This window comes from Corapipo altera, unplaced genomic scaffold (assembly GCF_003945725.1).
Source record: "Corapipo altera isolate COAL_440 unplaced genomic scaffold, ASM394572v1 354, whole genome shotgun sequence".
Classification (NCBI taxonomy): Eukaryota; Metazoa; Chordata; class Aves; order Passeriformes; family Pipridae; genus Corapipo; species Corapipo altera.
Genome location: NW_020885020.1, coordinates 40,640 through 55,893, shown reverse-complemented (window position 1 = coordinate 55,893; position 15,254 = coordinate 40,640). Strand labels below are relative to the sequence as shown.

The following is a 15,254-nucleotide window of genomic DNA, read 5'->3' as shown; positions in this document are numbered from 1 at the left end:
ATTGTTCAGCCTGGAAAAGAGAAGGCTCCAGGGTGACCTAACTGCAGCCTTTCAGTACCTGAAGGGAGCTTGCAAGAAAGGTGGAGAGGGCATGGAATGACAGGACAAGGGGGAATGGCTTCAAACTGCCAGAGAGCAGGGTTAGATGAGATATTAGGAAGAAATCCTTCCCTGGGAGGGTGGGGAGGCCCTGGCACAGGTTGCCCAGAGAAGCTGGGGCTTCTCCATCCCTGGAAGTGTCCAAGGCCAGGTTGGACAGGGCTTGGAGCAGCCTGGGCTAGTGGAAGGTGTCCCTGCTCATGGCAGGGAATGGGACTGGATGAGCTTTGAGGTCCCTTCCAACACAAACCTAGGGATTCTCTGATTTCCAAACTCCTAGCTCCATGCCTTGCAGCCAAGGAAATACCCTAGGAATAACATCCAACTCTCACTCATCGAAAACTAGCTTCCAAACCTGGGATGAAAGCACACCAGTGTGCTGCTGGGGATCCCCTCTGAGATGGGAGTGTCTCAATTTTAGGATATCCCAGTGAGCAAAGGCCAAATAAGTCATTGTTCTTTAAAAAAGGTAGAAATTATTTTAAAGTCTGTGAATTTATATATATATATATATATATATATATATATATATAAAATTTAAAGCTTATAAATAGGTTCTGCAAGATGGTGAGCATGGTCAATGAACAGAAGAGGAACTGAGGGCCTGGAAAAAAAGATTGCTAGGGACAAAATCAGTAGTTTGTTATTTCTAAAATACCCCTCTAGCTTTCCAGCAGTGATTAATTCGACAGATGGGGAGGTTGCGTTGGAGGTTAATGAAAAAAATGAGCATTGCATTAGACTGACTGGAATATTGCAGAGGGCATGACACAGCCTTTGGAAACAACTGGAGCACTGTGGCCACTCTTCTACAGCGTTTGGATTTCAGGCTCCCCTGCTGCTTCCCTGCTCCAGCCCTGAGGAGATCCTCGTATTTACTGATGGCAAATCTCGGATGACAACGTTCCCACCTACTGTCTAGCAGCTAAAAGTTTAAGTGCCATTTGGAAAGGAAAGTTAAATACTCTCACTCACTGCTCACACATTTTTTCCCAGAAATCTGGTAATTTTGGGGGCAGGAATGATTTTCTAAGGGGAAAGAAAAAAAAGAGATAACCAATGGTTTAAAAGGGAAGTTTTGCAGCAGGAGGATTAGATACAATGAGCCTGACCTTTCCCATCAAAACCCACAGCTCCACAGATCTCATGGCATTGCATTTTACCCCAGTTCATCTTTTTTTTAAGGCTGCTAGAAGTGAGAAATGATTTTGTAAAAGCCAGAATCCTGCCCTGGGTGCTGTGCATGGCTCACTGGGTCAAACTCCAGCTCCCAGACTCCCAGTACTTGGAGTTACACAGGGGTGGATTTTGGATAAACTGACTGACAGTTTGACACACAGCAGAAGGTTGCCAGATCCCAAAGCCTTTTCCAAAATAATTATTCAAAATCCCCACTTGCATTGTACTCCTTCTTTTCTCTGTGCTTTTTCATCCTTCATCCCTTTCCCTTGGGATGCAAACCATGGGCAAAGGCACCACAGCTCTGCATCGTCCTCTGTGCCCCCCCAGCAATAGATGCAGGTGGTCCTGGGCTGGCAGAAGCATTATATTTAATGCTATTTCTCCCTCAGGATGGATTATTTAATGCTATTTCTCCCCCAGGATGGGATTTTGGGGTGTCCTGGGCAAGGCCAGGAGCTGGACTGGATGGTCCTTGTGGGTCCCTTCCAGCTCAGGTGATTCTAATTTGGGGGCTACATCTAATTTTTAGTGGGTTTTTTCCCCAATCTGAACAAAGCCATATCTGCCCTATTTTCCTGCCCCAGCTGCCTTGGGAAGGAATGTGGGCACACAGAAAAGGATGGTTACTCTTCCCACCTAGGGCTTGCATCATCCCACAGCTTCAGAAACCATCAACCATCACCTGCATATCTGCATTTAACAACCCAGGCCTTTTTTCACTTTTCCACAGCTTTTTTAATCCCTCATCCATTTGGCCCCCCTCTATTCAAAGCCTCCACTTTGGAGACCCCAGTTCTGCCACAGACATTTGAGCCATTGCTGGACGGGCAAGACTGAAAATGGCACCTCATTTCCACCCCTCCTCTTCTGCCACTGCAGCAGGCAGAGCAGCTGGTATGCTGCATCCTTTCTCTAGTTTTTTGGGGGGGAATAAAAAGGCATTTTTGTTTGCAGTCTGGAACCAAACTCATTGCAAAAGAGTGGGCTGTACTCTGGTCAGCCCCGTGCATCGTCCCTGCAGCTGCGTTCCACCCCGGGGACATCTGATGCTGGTGGTCACGTAAAGATGGGCAGGAGAACATCCCCCTCACAAATTTCCTTTGGCAGCCTGTGCCTGGGAGTGCTAAGCTCTGCTCTTTTCCGAGGGGACTTGAGGATTTCCCGAAGCAGTGTTGTGCTGATCCCTGGATGCCCATGTTCCCGGTTCCCCTCCTTGCAGCGTGGGCTCAACACTTTTTCCCAGATGGGTTTCACTGTGTGGGGAGTCACAGAATCTCAGATGGGTTTGGGGTGGAAGGGACCTTAAAGATCATCTCATTCCAACTCTTCTGTCAGAGGGTTTTCCTTTGCTACATGCTCCACAACTGTGCATCCTTCTGAATTCCTCCAGGCCTGTGAGAGGCTGCATGTGATGAGTTTCCCAGCCTCAGCAGCAGCATGGGAGGAGCTGCAGTTCCCAGGCACTGCCAAAATCCACTATCTCCCCATGAGTTTTCATCCCACCTTTGCTCCCTTGGCATTTTCAGCAGGCAGGGAGAGGTCCAAGCCCTGTTTGTCAGCCCCCAACCTGCCAGAGGCACGAAGGAGCTGCAGGAACTTGGCACAGCAGTGAATGCTTGAGCCTTCCCTCAGTTCTGGGATACCATGGGGGGAACAACCCTTTGGCAGGTACAGAATAGAGAGGACGAGTAGCAAGAATTTGTTTCTGCAGAAGATGCATCTCCTAAATGACTGTCTCCTCTTCCCCAGCCTACACATCTGTCTGCACCAGAAATCTCAGGAATTTCCATGGCACTGCTCTCAGGAAATCTCTGCATTTCTCACAGACATGCCTATGAAGGGACACCGATTGCACAAGATGGTCCCAGCACGGGGGAAGTGAGAGTTCAGAAAAAAAAAAGAGAAAAATTGCAAGCAACAACTGTTCTTGGAAAAAGCAGTCAGAAGTTTGAAGTGCATCCAGACCACTGCTCTGGAAATCAAATTGAAAAATCTTGTGACATCAGGCCCTCTTAGGGGGTCGCTGCTATTTCCCAGCTGTAAACCCCTGGGAATGTTGCTAGCAGCCCATGGTGGATTTAGAAGAGCTAGAAAGACAATGCTGCAGTGGCCAAGCAGCATCTTATAGAACCATTAAGGTTGGAAAAAGTCATTAAGACTGGAAAACACCTCCAAGATCACCAAGTCCAACCTGACTGATTCCCCATCTTGTCAATTAGACCAGAGTCCAGCCATTCCTTGAACACCTGCAGGGATGGGGACTCCACCATGGGCAGCCCCTTCCAATGCCTGACCACCCTTTCAGCAAAGAAATTGTCCCTAATACCCAGCCTGACCCTGCCCTGGCACAGCTTGAGGTCGCTTCCCCTTGTCCTGTCCCTTGCTCCTGACAAGCAGAGCCCAACCCCCCCGGCTCTCCCCTCCTGTTGGGGAGTTCAGTGGTCACTGAACACATTGTGGCACCTCTGGCAGCTCAGTTTTGGAAAGCATGAAACTCAGGTAACTCTCCATAGGTAGCAAATCTCCATGGGTTTGTTCTGAAGGGCCCTCTGCATCCTGGTTTCACCCACCTCTGGCCTCAGAGACCCCCAGTGGGAACTTTTGCTGTGAGACAAAACTGGCGCCTCTGGACACCTGATTTCAGGCCAGGCATCTTGAAGGAGATAAATATTTGCATTTTTGAAACGAGCACACACTTATTCCAAGAAGTGTCGCTGGAAGTTTATGGATATATTGGCAAGTCACGTGTAGATGGATGGAGATGGTTATCCCAAAGAAGGCAGCACAATCCTGAATTGGCCAGTGGTTGTATCCCCTAGGAATAAGACCCAACTGCCCTATTTTGGAGGTTGGAAATGGAAAAAAAAAAAAAAAAAAAGAAAAAAAGGAAATTTAACAATTAAATATATAAGAGGAGTTTGTCCTGCTTGCTGAGCAGTGGGAGATGATGGATACACCACAGACACGAGGGATGGGGTGGAAATGGAGCACCAAGAGAGGCGCTGGGCTGAGCTCTGTGGTTGAGCATCGTCTCCCTGCCTCCCACACAGATCCGGGACCCAGCCGTGAGCTGCCTGAGCTCATCGCTGGGGGCGTGCCAGCCTGACCCAGGAGGGAAGGCAAGGAGAGGAAAGGCAGCACGAGAAGGAGGATCAAAAAGAAAAAAGGAAGTAGGGGGTTGGGGTAAGAGAAAAGGAAAATGGAAAATACGTGTGTATTTAAAAAAATAAACCAAAGGAAAGATGAAAAAAGAAAGAGAGAAGGTAAAAAAAGGGAAATGGGAAGTATATATGTATGAAAAAGGAAAAGGGGAAAAGATAAAGGAAAAAGGAAACAGACAAGAGGAAAAAGGAGAAAGATGAAAGAAAAAAGGAAATAGGAAAAAATGAAATTAAAAAAAAGGAAAAATAAAATTAAAAAAAGAAAAATAAAAAAAAAAAGAAAGAAAAAAGAAAAAAAAAAAGAAAGAAAAAGCTTGAGGCCAAGTCCACATGGACCTACAGCAACTCACGGAAGGAACAAGAAGTGGGATGGGGACCAGGGCAGGGCCAAGGGAGCTTTTTCCTGCTGAAAACAGCCTCCCTGCCAAACCCAGAAATGGGGGGAAATCATCTTAACTTCAATGCCTTTTGAGCCAGTATGAAATGGAGCTTTGAGCCCTGTGTCTATTTAACACACGTACAAGCAGGGAACTCTCCTGGCCTGAGGGGCTGAAAAGGGGCTGGCTTTGGGATTTCACAGACCTCTTTGCTCTCCGTGAGACTGGCAGGGGGCAATAGCCACAGCACACAGACAAGGAGGGGTGCAAGGAAATAACCCTCTCTGTGGAAAGCCAAGTGTTTTTTTGAAGACCCTGCTTGGCTGGTCTCCCCTCTGAGCTGGTTGAGACAAGGGGATGATTTGTGGCCAGAAATCCCTGCGTGAGATTTGGAAGAGGTGCCTTGCTGACATTACAGCTGCTGTCTCCTGCTCTAAAGGCCAGGCTGGTGGAAAAAAGGAGAACTTACTTCATCAACAGCCACAGCAACTTTAATACTCGTGCAGTTGCCGTCGTCTGCTCTGGTTCCTGCATGACTGGAATTGCACCATGGAGCAGGATCCCATGGGAAAGCCTGTGGGGCAGCTCATCCCCTGCCTCTCCAACAATACAACTGCATGTTCCCAAGAAGGTTCTACAGATTCTGCAGAAATGTGCTTCAGCCACAGAGGAGCTCAGTTACAAAACCCCTGTGTACTCACAGAATCACAGACTGGTTTGAGGTGGAAGGGACCTTCAAGATCATCTGCTTCCAACCTCTGCCTTGGGTACTCAAGCAGTCCTCATCTCATCTCACCTCACCTCACAATAAGCCACTGATAAAGCCTCCTCATCTCATCTCACCTCACCTCACAATAAGCCACTGATAAAGCCTCTTAACCATCCTCTGGGAATCGTAAAAGCACCTTCAAGGCAGCATTTCATTTGTACTGTCCCTGTGGGAGCCAGCTTGGAGCACACCCACAGGCTGGCTTGGGCAGAGCCCGGTGATGGAGGGGGGTTGTACACCCAAACTGGCAAACTCTGCCAACAAAATTGATGATGCCATCGCTGGGGGACTGAGAAGAACCCAGCCCTCGGGCAGCTACAACCCACCTGCACTGTGACTTTTCTGGAATTATTTTGTTAGCAAGGCCAAGTGGATAAGGAGACTTTCCTCCCAGTGGCAAATGCAGCCCTGCTGACATCCTGAAGGATGTGAGAAGTGAGTGGGGTTCAAGCATGTTTTAAGCTCTTTCCCTTTAGAGTGGGAATCAGAGATGTGCTGTGGGGAGCTCGGGGTGGAGCAGGGGGCTGCTTCTCCATACAATCCCCCTGGGGATGCAATCCTACCCTAAAGTGGGAGATTGGCACTCAGATGGGGCCTTTCCATCCTTCTGCAGTAATGACCCTTCTCATTGCAGCCTTTCCCCACATTATTTTAACCCCCATGTTCTCACACCATCCCAGTCCTTAACCACTAAACAAGCCTTGATACTGAGTGTCCCTTGCAACCCTACCAACATGGCTAATTCCTCAGGACAGCAAAAACAAGTCAGTAATTCATCCAGCTCTCCAAGCCCTTGGCTTTGCCATTTTTCAGAAACTCAGGGGTGGATACTGGCTGATCCAAGGCAGAAATTCTAGTAATTTCCTCCAATTAGTATATTTTTCCTTTACTTTACTGACACAATTTTCTGCAGAGAGCTTTACTGCATCATGAGGTGTCTCATGTTTTACAGGGACGGCCAAACACCTCCTTGAAACAGCAACTGACTGCCCAAGCTGGGCTTAAAGAAACTCGGTGCTTTCTAGTAATACTTTAATCTAATAATACCTTAATCTGGGAAAACTTCAAGCTTTGATTTAACTCTGCACCCTCTCATTTCCTGGGGAGTTTACTGTATGAGAAGACAAAACCACTCCTCCGTCCCCCAGTGGTACGGGGTTGGCTGAAAACCTGTCCCCAAAAGCTTTGCTATTTAGCTGCTTTCTCCATAATTTTTTGGGATGAAACAATATTTCTCAGAGAATAAAAGCCAGACATGAGAGCCCGACATTCCTGTCAGCCACTCGGGGCGGGAAGCTGGCAGGTGACCACACTCTGCTGGGCCACGCTGGAAAAAGTGTCCTTGTCCCACTTCTGATCCCATTCAGAGCTGAAAACCCTGATCATCCCTCTCCTGAAAGTCCAGACAGGAGAAAACAAGTTTCTCTATGAAACAGCTTGAAAGAAAGCAAATTAGTGAAAGTCTGAATACCTCACTTCTCACAGGGGCAGGAAAATTCCCAGAGCATAGTGCTGAGCTGGCTGGCAACAAGGTTTCCCAGCTCCTTCCACACCATGGCCACATACAAGAAACCAGGGAAAACCCAGCACCCAGGGATGTGTTACCAAGGCGATTCCTGCTTTCCTTCTTCATTTTTAATAAAAGTTCATTATTTCTGGAGCATCCATCCTTTGTCAGCAAATGCACAGGGAGAGATGGACATACTCAGTCTCACCCCTGATTCCCTATCATCCCACTTTTCCACACATCCAGCTCCTTTACTTCCATTATCATCCAACAGCATCAAGGATAAAAATACATTTATTTCCATGATTTTCCTGATGTTATTCTGGCAATCAGTAGGATAAAGATGAGAGACCCCAGGGGGGTGATGGCGGAGGGCAGGTTTTGGGGTGCGGGAAGAAATCCTGAGGTAAAACAAAAATGCAGATTTTGGGGTGAAAAGACGGATTTAGGGGCTTGGGAGAAAATCCTGAGGTAAAACGGGCAGACTTTTAGGTTAAAAATGCAGATTTTGGGGTGTGGGGTACATTATGGAGTAAAAAGGTGGAATTGGGGGTGTGGAGGGAAATCCTGGGGTAAAAAAATGCAGGTTTTGCACTCTGAGGCAGATTTTGGGGTGTGGGGGAAATTTCTGAAGTAAAAAAAAAAAAATGCAGATTTGGGGGTGAAAAGAGCAAATTTTGGAGTCTGGGAGGAAATTTTGAGGTGAAAATGCAGACTTTGGAGGTCTGAGGCAGATTTTGAGGTGTTGAGAGACAATTCTGAGGTGAAAAAATTCACATTTTGGGGTCCAGGGCAGATTCTGGGGTGAAAAGGCAGATTTTTGGGGCCAGGGGGTGGGGGAAATCCTAAGGTAAAAAAATGTAAATGTGGGGGATCCGGGGTAGATTTTGGGGTAAAAAAAAGCGTATTTGTGGTTCATGAGGAAATTTTGAGCTAAAAAATACACTTTGGGATATGAGGCAGATTTTGGAGTGAAAAACTGCTGATTTGGGGATCTGAGGAAGATTTGGGCATTAAAAGCGATTTTGAGGTGCAAAGGGAAATTCTGAGATAAGAAATGCAGATTTTGGGGTCTGGAGGCAGATTTGGGGCTGAAAAGGGTAGATTTTGTGTAGAAGGTGCAGATTGTGGAGCCTGGAGGGATATTTTGAGGTGGGAAAGGCTGATTTGGGGTGAAAAAGGCAGATTTGGGCTGGGGGATGAGGGCAGAGGTTTCTGGGCCAGCCCAGGAGAAAGGCTGCAAATGCCCTTTGCATCCACCCTTTGCTCTTGCTGTTGCTTCTGACCAGTGCTGGGAAGTGCTGCTGGGTGGTTTGTGTCCCTCAGAGAGAAACATCTTTCTCCTGGATTTTTGCCTGAGGTTGCTCATTTTCATCTGATAATGCAAAAGTCCCTCCTATTTCAGATGCGAGGCCTCGGTATTTTCTTCAGTCCTGATCCTCTCACATGATTGCACTGGCACAGAAGCCAGAAAAGTTTAGTCATGGTCTGTGTCCCTCCTGTGCCAAGGAGGACAGAAATGAAAACAAGCGCTTTCAAAGACAGTTGATGGACTGAATCCCAACCCAGAGCTAACAGGCTGGAGACACATTTGTCCCAGGAATCCTGTTAGCCACACACTCACCTTCCCAGTCAAATAAAAGGAACCTCCCATTCCAAAAACCTGCAGTTTCAGGCCAAAGGATTGAACATAGGAAAAAACCACAAGTTGAAGACTTTGAAAAGAACTTTTTGTTAGAGGGTATTTCCCACCTTTCTCAGTTTCCTTGAGCTCTGCCTCAAGGAAATGGCAATGATCCTCCCTTCTCAGAGCAGCTGATGCTGGAGACCTCAGACCCCTCTGATCTCCTGCTCCTTCCTTGCCACTGCCCCTAGGGAAGCTATTCTTCCATCTCTGCCTCAGCTCTTCCAAAATAAACTGATTCAAACCTCAGGAAAATCCTGATGTTACCTTAAACATAGGGGGTTTTTAAGGAAAAACTCATGTCATCTTTCTTTAATTTATTCCCTTCAGTGTTAGGGGTTTCATACTGAATCTCATACTGAATTTGATATCTGTGAATCCTTTCCCAGGAAGGACTGGGAACTCCCCACGGGCTGGGATTTCAGGGCAGATCCCAGACCCGTGTATGAAAAGTGGACAGCTCCACAATCCCAGTGACTGCTATGGCTTTCACTCTCATTTTTATTTCTTCTGAAAGAAAGAACAAAGCAAAAGAAAAACCCACTCAATGCTTCCCTTGTTTTTAGAGCAGGAATTCCTAGTTGGCCTGCTGACACCACCTGAACCAGTCTCTACTGCACGTAGTGCTCAAAGGGGGCTGAAATGAACTCTTGCCCCAGAGCAAGGGCAGCCGAAATTCAGATTTCTGCACACCAAACTTCATTCCTCTACCCTTCAGCTCCATGCCCAGGTCACTGTGCTGGAAGTCACGGCTGCAAATGTCCATTGCATGGATCAGGGCAGGACTTTGCCCCTTTTTTCTGCTGAAAAACTACACTGACTTTATGTAACGTGTATATATCTATCCCTAGAGATACATAATGGGTTAATCCATAGAATGACTTCAGTAATCAGGGTCAGATGTGCATGAATGACTCAACTAATGTGTTCATGGAACAAATATCCCTGTTCCTGATCCCTGGTCTTAAAATAAGTGGAACCATAAAGTGGAAGCAGTCATGTGGTCCCTCTTGGTCCTGACATCCCTACCTCTGCTCCTTACCTGCACCCTGCTAGAAGCAGCTCAACTACATCTCTTTAGATTTGCTTCTATTTTGCTCACACATTCAGGACAGGAGCAAATGAGAGCTGTGCAACAGAACAGTGAAACTGGGTGATTTGCTAACTAGCTCTAATTTAGTTGGACATCCACACCTGACATGCCAGAGGACACATCTGTGTGGAAGCATGATGTGCAGCTTGGGCTGGGCTGGTGCCGGATTTGGTTCTGAAACTAAGTTGTGGAAAGAAGCCGTGGACTGGATGCAATTTTCATCAGTTCTGTAAAAACCTCTTTTCTGAAGACTTTTAAAGGTCTTGAAAATCTCCTCTGAGCCACATGGTGGGCCAGACCCTAGGAGGGGTAAGAGGTGGGTGATAACAAGCAGGGCTGAGACCCTCGAAGGACGAACAAATATGAAAGGCCAAGCTGAGCTGGACTGTGGGGGAAAGCAGTGAAACTCCACATGATGCATCCCAAAAGAGAGGAGTTTTGCTCCAGAAAGCCAAGACAACAGGTCCACAGATACCATCAAGGAGCTTTTAGGAAGAAAATGTGTGGCAGAGAAAATTCTGAAGTGGTGAGGGGCTGGGCAAGTTGTAACAGGAAAGAACAAATGAATGTGGAAAAAAGTTCGCTACAAAATAAGAGCTTGCATTGGTCAAATGGCTAAAACTATGGGGAAACTCATATGGAAGGAGAAGCAATTCAAGTCCCTAGTCCTTAAATGGATAAAAATGCTCAGATACTTTGGAAGCAACATCAGGACAAATGCTGTCCACAAGCTCTGGTAGGGCAGAGGCCGCACGATGAATGCACTGTGAGCAAGACACTGCCAGCTTCAAGGACATCTGGAAGGAACTGGTGTCCAGAGCTACTGCTAAACAAATGTGCTATCTGGCTAAATAACTTACCTGGAAACATCTTCATGATACAATCCTGCTGTAGCCATTTAAGGGGGAGAAAAAAAAAAAAAAAAAAAGAAGAGGTAAAAATTGTCATAGAAGAACATGAGCAGCACCCCAGGTTTCGGGAAAGTCACGTTGCCCAAAGTCTTGGGGAAGGCTTAAATGGTGAGTGAAGTTAAAATTAAAATCAAAATAAACCTGCAATCTTAGGATCCCAAACAGAGAGAGGGAAGCTACCTGCTCCTCTGGATGGAATGATGGATCATTCCCAGGGTGAGGAGTCCCATGGTATATTTGGGTTTCCTCCACTGTCGCCTACCAGTCATTTTCCCCACACTGCATGGGTGGACCTTGACTGCTCTCCCCTTTCAAGGAACAGTCTTTTGCTGCTTAACTGTGCAAATAAATTCCAAATATAGGATTTTCCAAGTTCCAATTTTAATTCGTTGTTCTAACAACATGCCCGAAACATTTAAACCCCAGGGAATCTGGGAGCAATATAAGCAGTAACAGACTAACCAGCAAAAAAAACCCCAAACAAACAAACAAAAAAATAACACAGAACAGTGGCTTCTTTTCAAGGAAGATACACTCTTTAGGTTTAAGTCAATTTATTGGCAGTTTCAGGTAAGTTATAGGAATTTTATAGGGTACAAAATGCCCTGGTACTTGTCAGATCTATGGCAAATAGTACTGCTCTCCTCAGCCAGGAACACAATGTGGGGATATCTCCATTTTAGGAAGTGAGCTGTTATTTCACTTCTTCTGGCCAACAGAAGCCCTTGCACAACACACTTTACTGTCTCCAGTATTTTCAATTTGCAGCAGATCTCCCTGTTCCCTTTATGTTCAGTCATGGTTCCTTAAAAACACTTAAAAAGAGAAAGGCAAGATACGAGGACTGATTCTGGTGGAAGGTGTCCCTGCCCAGGGCAGGAGGGTTGGAACTAAAATTATCTTTACAGTCCCTTCCAACCCAAACCATTCTGTGATTCTATGATTCCAGAACCATCTCCTTCATAGAGTGAAAAGATACCGTGCAAATGTGAAATACTGTTTCAGACAATTTACTGGGTTGGTGACAAGGTTTTGATCTGAGCTGCATAACAAGCAACCACAAGAGGTTGTACAAAGAAAGAGTCCCCCAACAAAGACACAAAACCCCACAGAAGGCTGAGGGACAGTGAATAACACAGGGGCAGGAGGAAATGTGATTGCCACTCACAGCAGCAACAAACTCAGAGATGTAAGAAGCAGGTAAACCATGTGCATGGCCAGTCCAGGTCAGCCCAGCCCCCTACATCCTCACCTCATCAAGGGTGATATGTCAGGCACTCATTTTATTGCACTTCTGCCATGCAGTGCTTCTTCAGTGACAAATCACAATCATTAAGGTTGGAAAAAATCTCCAAGATCATCAAGTCCAACCATTAACCCAGCACAGCCACGTTCACCACTAAACCATGTGCCCAGGTGCCACATCCACACTGCTTTTGAGCACTTCCAGGGGTGGTGATTCCATCACATCCCTGGGCAGCCTGTTCCAGTGCTGGAATACTGGGTCTGGACAGAACTTGCCACCTTGCAGAGACCCCCCCAAGGGTGCTGCAGCACACAGCCCTGCTCCCCTGCACAGTCACAGCCCCACAGAGACTTTCCTCAGGGACATCAGGAAAGCAGGGGGCTGTGACAAGGGTTTCTGCTTGCAGATGTCACCTACCAAAACCTGGCTTCCTGCCAGTGGCTGGACCAAGTTAACATCAGAGTAGTAAACCAACCCCAGGGGACAACAAATCTGGCAGAGCCTTCCTAAAACACTGGATTAGTTGGGCTGTCCCAAGGTCATCAGTGCTTGGCCACACACCAGCATTTGTCTCCAGAGGAGGCACCTCAGTGAAGAGTGGTAGCACAGCACATGTGGTATGATGGGACCATCAGAGAAGTACTGCCCTTCTTGCTCTCAACATGGAAAGAAAATCACTCCATCACCTGAAATGGTCCAGCAGCAGATCTGACCTCCAGGCCAGCGGGACCATGAGGCGTTGGAAGATTTGTCCATCACTTAATGCACTGCCACAGTGAGCTCCAGAGAGCCTGTGCTCAGCCCCAGGCCCGTAAGGAGGGAGGAATAAAGGGCTGGGAGCTCGGGGCTCAGGGCTGTTCAGAGGTAGGACACCCACACTTGGCCCAAAGCACTCTCAGGGCAGCTGCTTTGATCTCTCTGTGACTGCATTAATGTGCAGAGCAGAAATATCTGGCGGTCAGCTGGGACAACATACAGCACAGCTGGGGACCCCAGAGGAATCTGAGGCTTTCTGAACTTCTGCAAACACTTCCTTCTTTCTTTTTTTTTTCTCCCATCCCTTTTCTTTTTTCCCTAAAAAAGTGTTTCTTTTCCCAGGGAGAGATATCAAGCTCATGATGTAACAGCTGAAGTGATGGCTGTTCTTTAAGACAGTAGGGATGTGCAGTCACAAAAGTATGAAAAATGATGGGAAAAGTATCTTTAATAAATCAGCCTCCTCCCATCAGCATACAGAACCGATCTTTAAATCCAAAAACTGCCTTCAGATACACACGTTAACCCCAAATCTCCAAACATCACTTGTATGTGCCCAGATAATTGTGCCTGGCTTAAAACAAGAAGTTTTACTTTTTTTACTCTGTTCTTGTACTGCATTACAGAAGAAATTCTTCCCTGGGAGAGTGAGGAGGCCCTGGCACAGGTTGCCCAGAGAAGCTGTGGCTGCCCCTGGATCCCTGGAAGTGTCCAAGGCCAGGGTGGACGGGGCTTGGAGCAACCTGGGATAGAGGAAGGTGTGGTGGAAGGGGGTGGAACTGGATGAGCTTTCTGGTCCCCTCAAACCCAAACTATTCTATGATTCTATGATTTATTTTATGATTAAAACACAAGTCACTGCTCAGCAGCTGGGCTACTACCAACCCACTGAGGTACCACTTGGCAGTGAAGAGACCCACAATGGGTGAATATATTTGCACTTCTGAGACTCGTCACGGATATAACAGGTTTTTCCAGCATAACTGAAGACTCCAAGTCTGGAGTTTCACAAACCAGGGAAGCTTCTATCTGTGCTTCCCTCACAGAGTGGGACTAGTGATACCCAGTGTCCCTGAATGCTCATTTTCCACTCATCTACCCCAGTGGCTGTTTTCTTTCCATCCTCACCCACTAAGCTAAGGAGTCTAAAAAAAGCCTGGGCAAGCTCCTAATGCCCTTTACTTCTCTGTGCCTTGTGCTAGGCTGAGCTGAGGCTATGGTTCAGTATTTCTGAACACCCATTTCACACACTATCTGACTTACAGAGTGCACCAAACCCTCCTGAAAAGAGAAATTAAAACAATGTAGAGTCCTTCAAAGGTCCTCCAAGTTAAATGCTCACCTAAGCTAGGCATGTAAGACTCTGTGTCTGATGGAAAGAGAAAGAAGAAGCCTCACAGGGTGAGTCAATCTGTCCAAAGATAGGTGGGAGGGATTGAGACAGCCTGCCATTCCCTTGGGAAGACAAGTCCCACTTTGCAATATTTTGCATTTTTTACCAACAACACAGTAATTTCCAGATGACTTTTGTCCTTCTCTGCAACATCTCCAATGTGTTTGGGAGCTTTCTAGAAGAAAGGGCCTCTTATCCCCGTATGCCGTGAGTCATTTGGAGGAAAGGGAAAACCCTTGGAACATGGGGATGTAACTGGTTCACAGGGCTGCTTGGAAGCCTGAAAGAGCCGTAGGCGTCTGTGGGCATGGAAATCTCTGCAGGGGTTGGGGGAGGGCTGGGAACAGTGACCAGTTAGGGCCTGAGCCAAACCAGGGCAAGATTTTTGCTCGGTGAGTCTGATGACCGTGTCTGTTCACCAAGGGAGAAATTTGGCAAGAGTGTCACCAGGATGACAGATATGGAAAGTGTTGGCAAAAGGCAAAGAGCCAAAGGAGTGGAAAGAAGGGAGAAGGTCCCCACAGAGACTATCCCACGTCCTCTCTTCCCATCAGCCAGTACTTATTGGATATCCAACAGGCTGGGGCCAGCTTGGGGTTTCTGACATCCTCCTTTTCATCCCTAAAGAATACCACAGGCTCCTCTTAATTCAAAGCTCCCTTGATAGAAATTATAAGTTCAGGTTACATGGGAACAGCGGGACTGAGGTTTCAGGGCACCCAGAATCTTGCACACAACCCGTGTTTTGCCAGGCTGAAGGCCCACACAGCTGACACATTGTCCATGCTGAGGTATTTCAGTTAGAGGCAAGACTTGGAGAGAAAGCCAAATTATTTGGCTCAATAACCTTGCTGGAGGCCTGAAAAACCTGCAAATGGCCTCTGCGAGGTCACTTCTGGACACTGGGAGGAGAGAGGAAGTGGCAGGGAACAGTGAGCATTACAGGATTGCTCTGGGTTTGTGGTCACACGAAAAACGTCTTTGGCAAGAGATGAGCACATCTCTCCATCACCACTGGCAGTCCCCACACCAAGAAGCAGCTCAAGGCTACTGAGACAAGAGGTGGAGAAACAAAC

The 15,254-nt window shown here is 47.0% G+C and overlaps 1 long non-coding RNA gene across 4 annotated transcripts in view; it reads right to left on the bottom strand.

Annotated features, from left to right (window-relative positions):
- Positions 1-11,268: 11,268 nt before the first annotated feature.
- The window catches only part of LOC113959081, a 42,282-nt gene continuing 38,296 nt past the window's right edge, over positions 11,269-15,254 (bottom strand). For all 4 annotated transcript variants that reach the window (XR_003531696.1, XR_003531693.1, XR_003531695.1 and 1 more), the window contains exon 5: positions 11,269-11,598. This is a non-coding gene — a long non-coding RNA (uncharacterized LOC113959081). The remainder of the gene's footprint in view (positions 11,599-15,254) is intronic.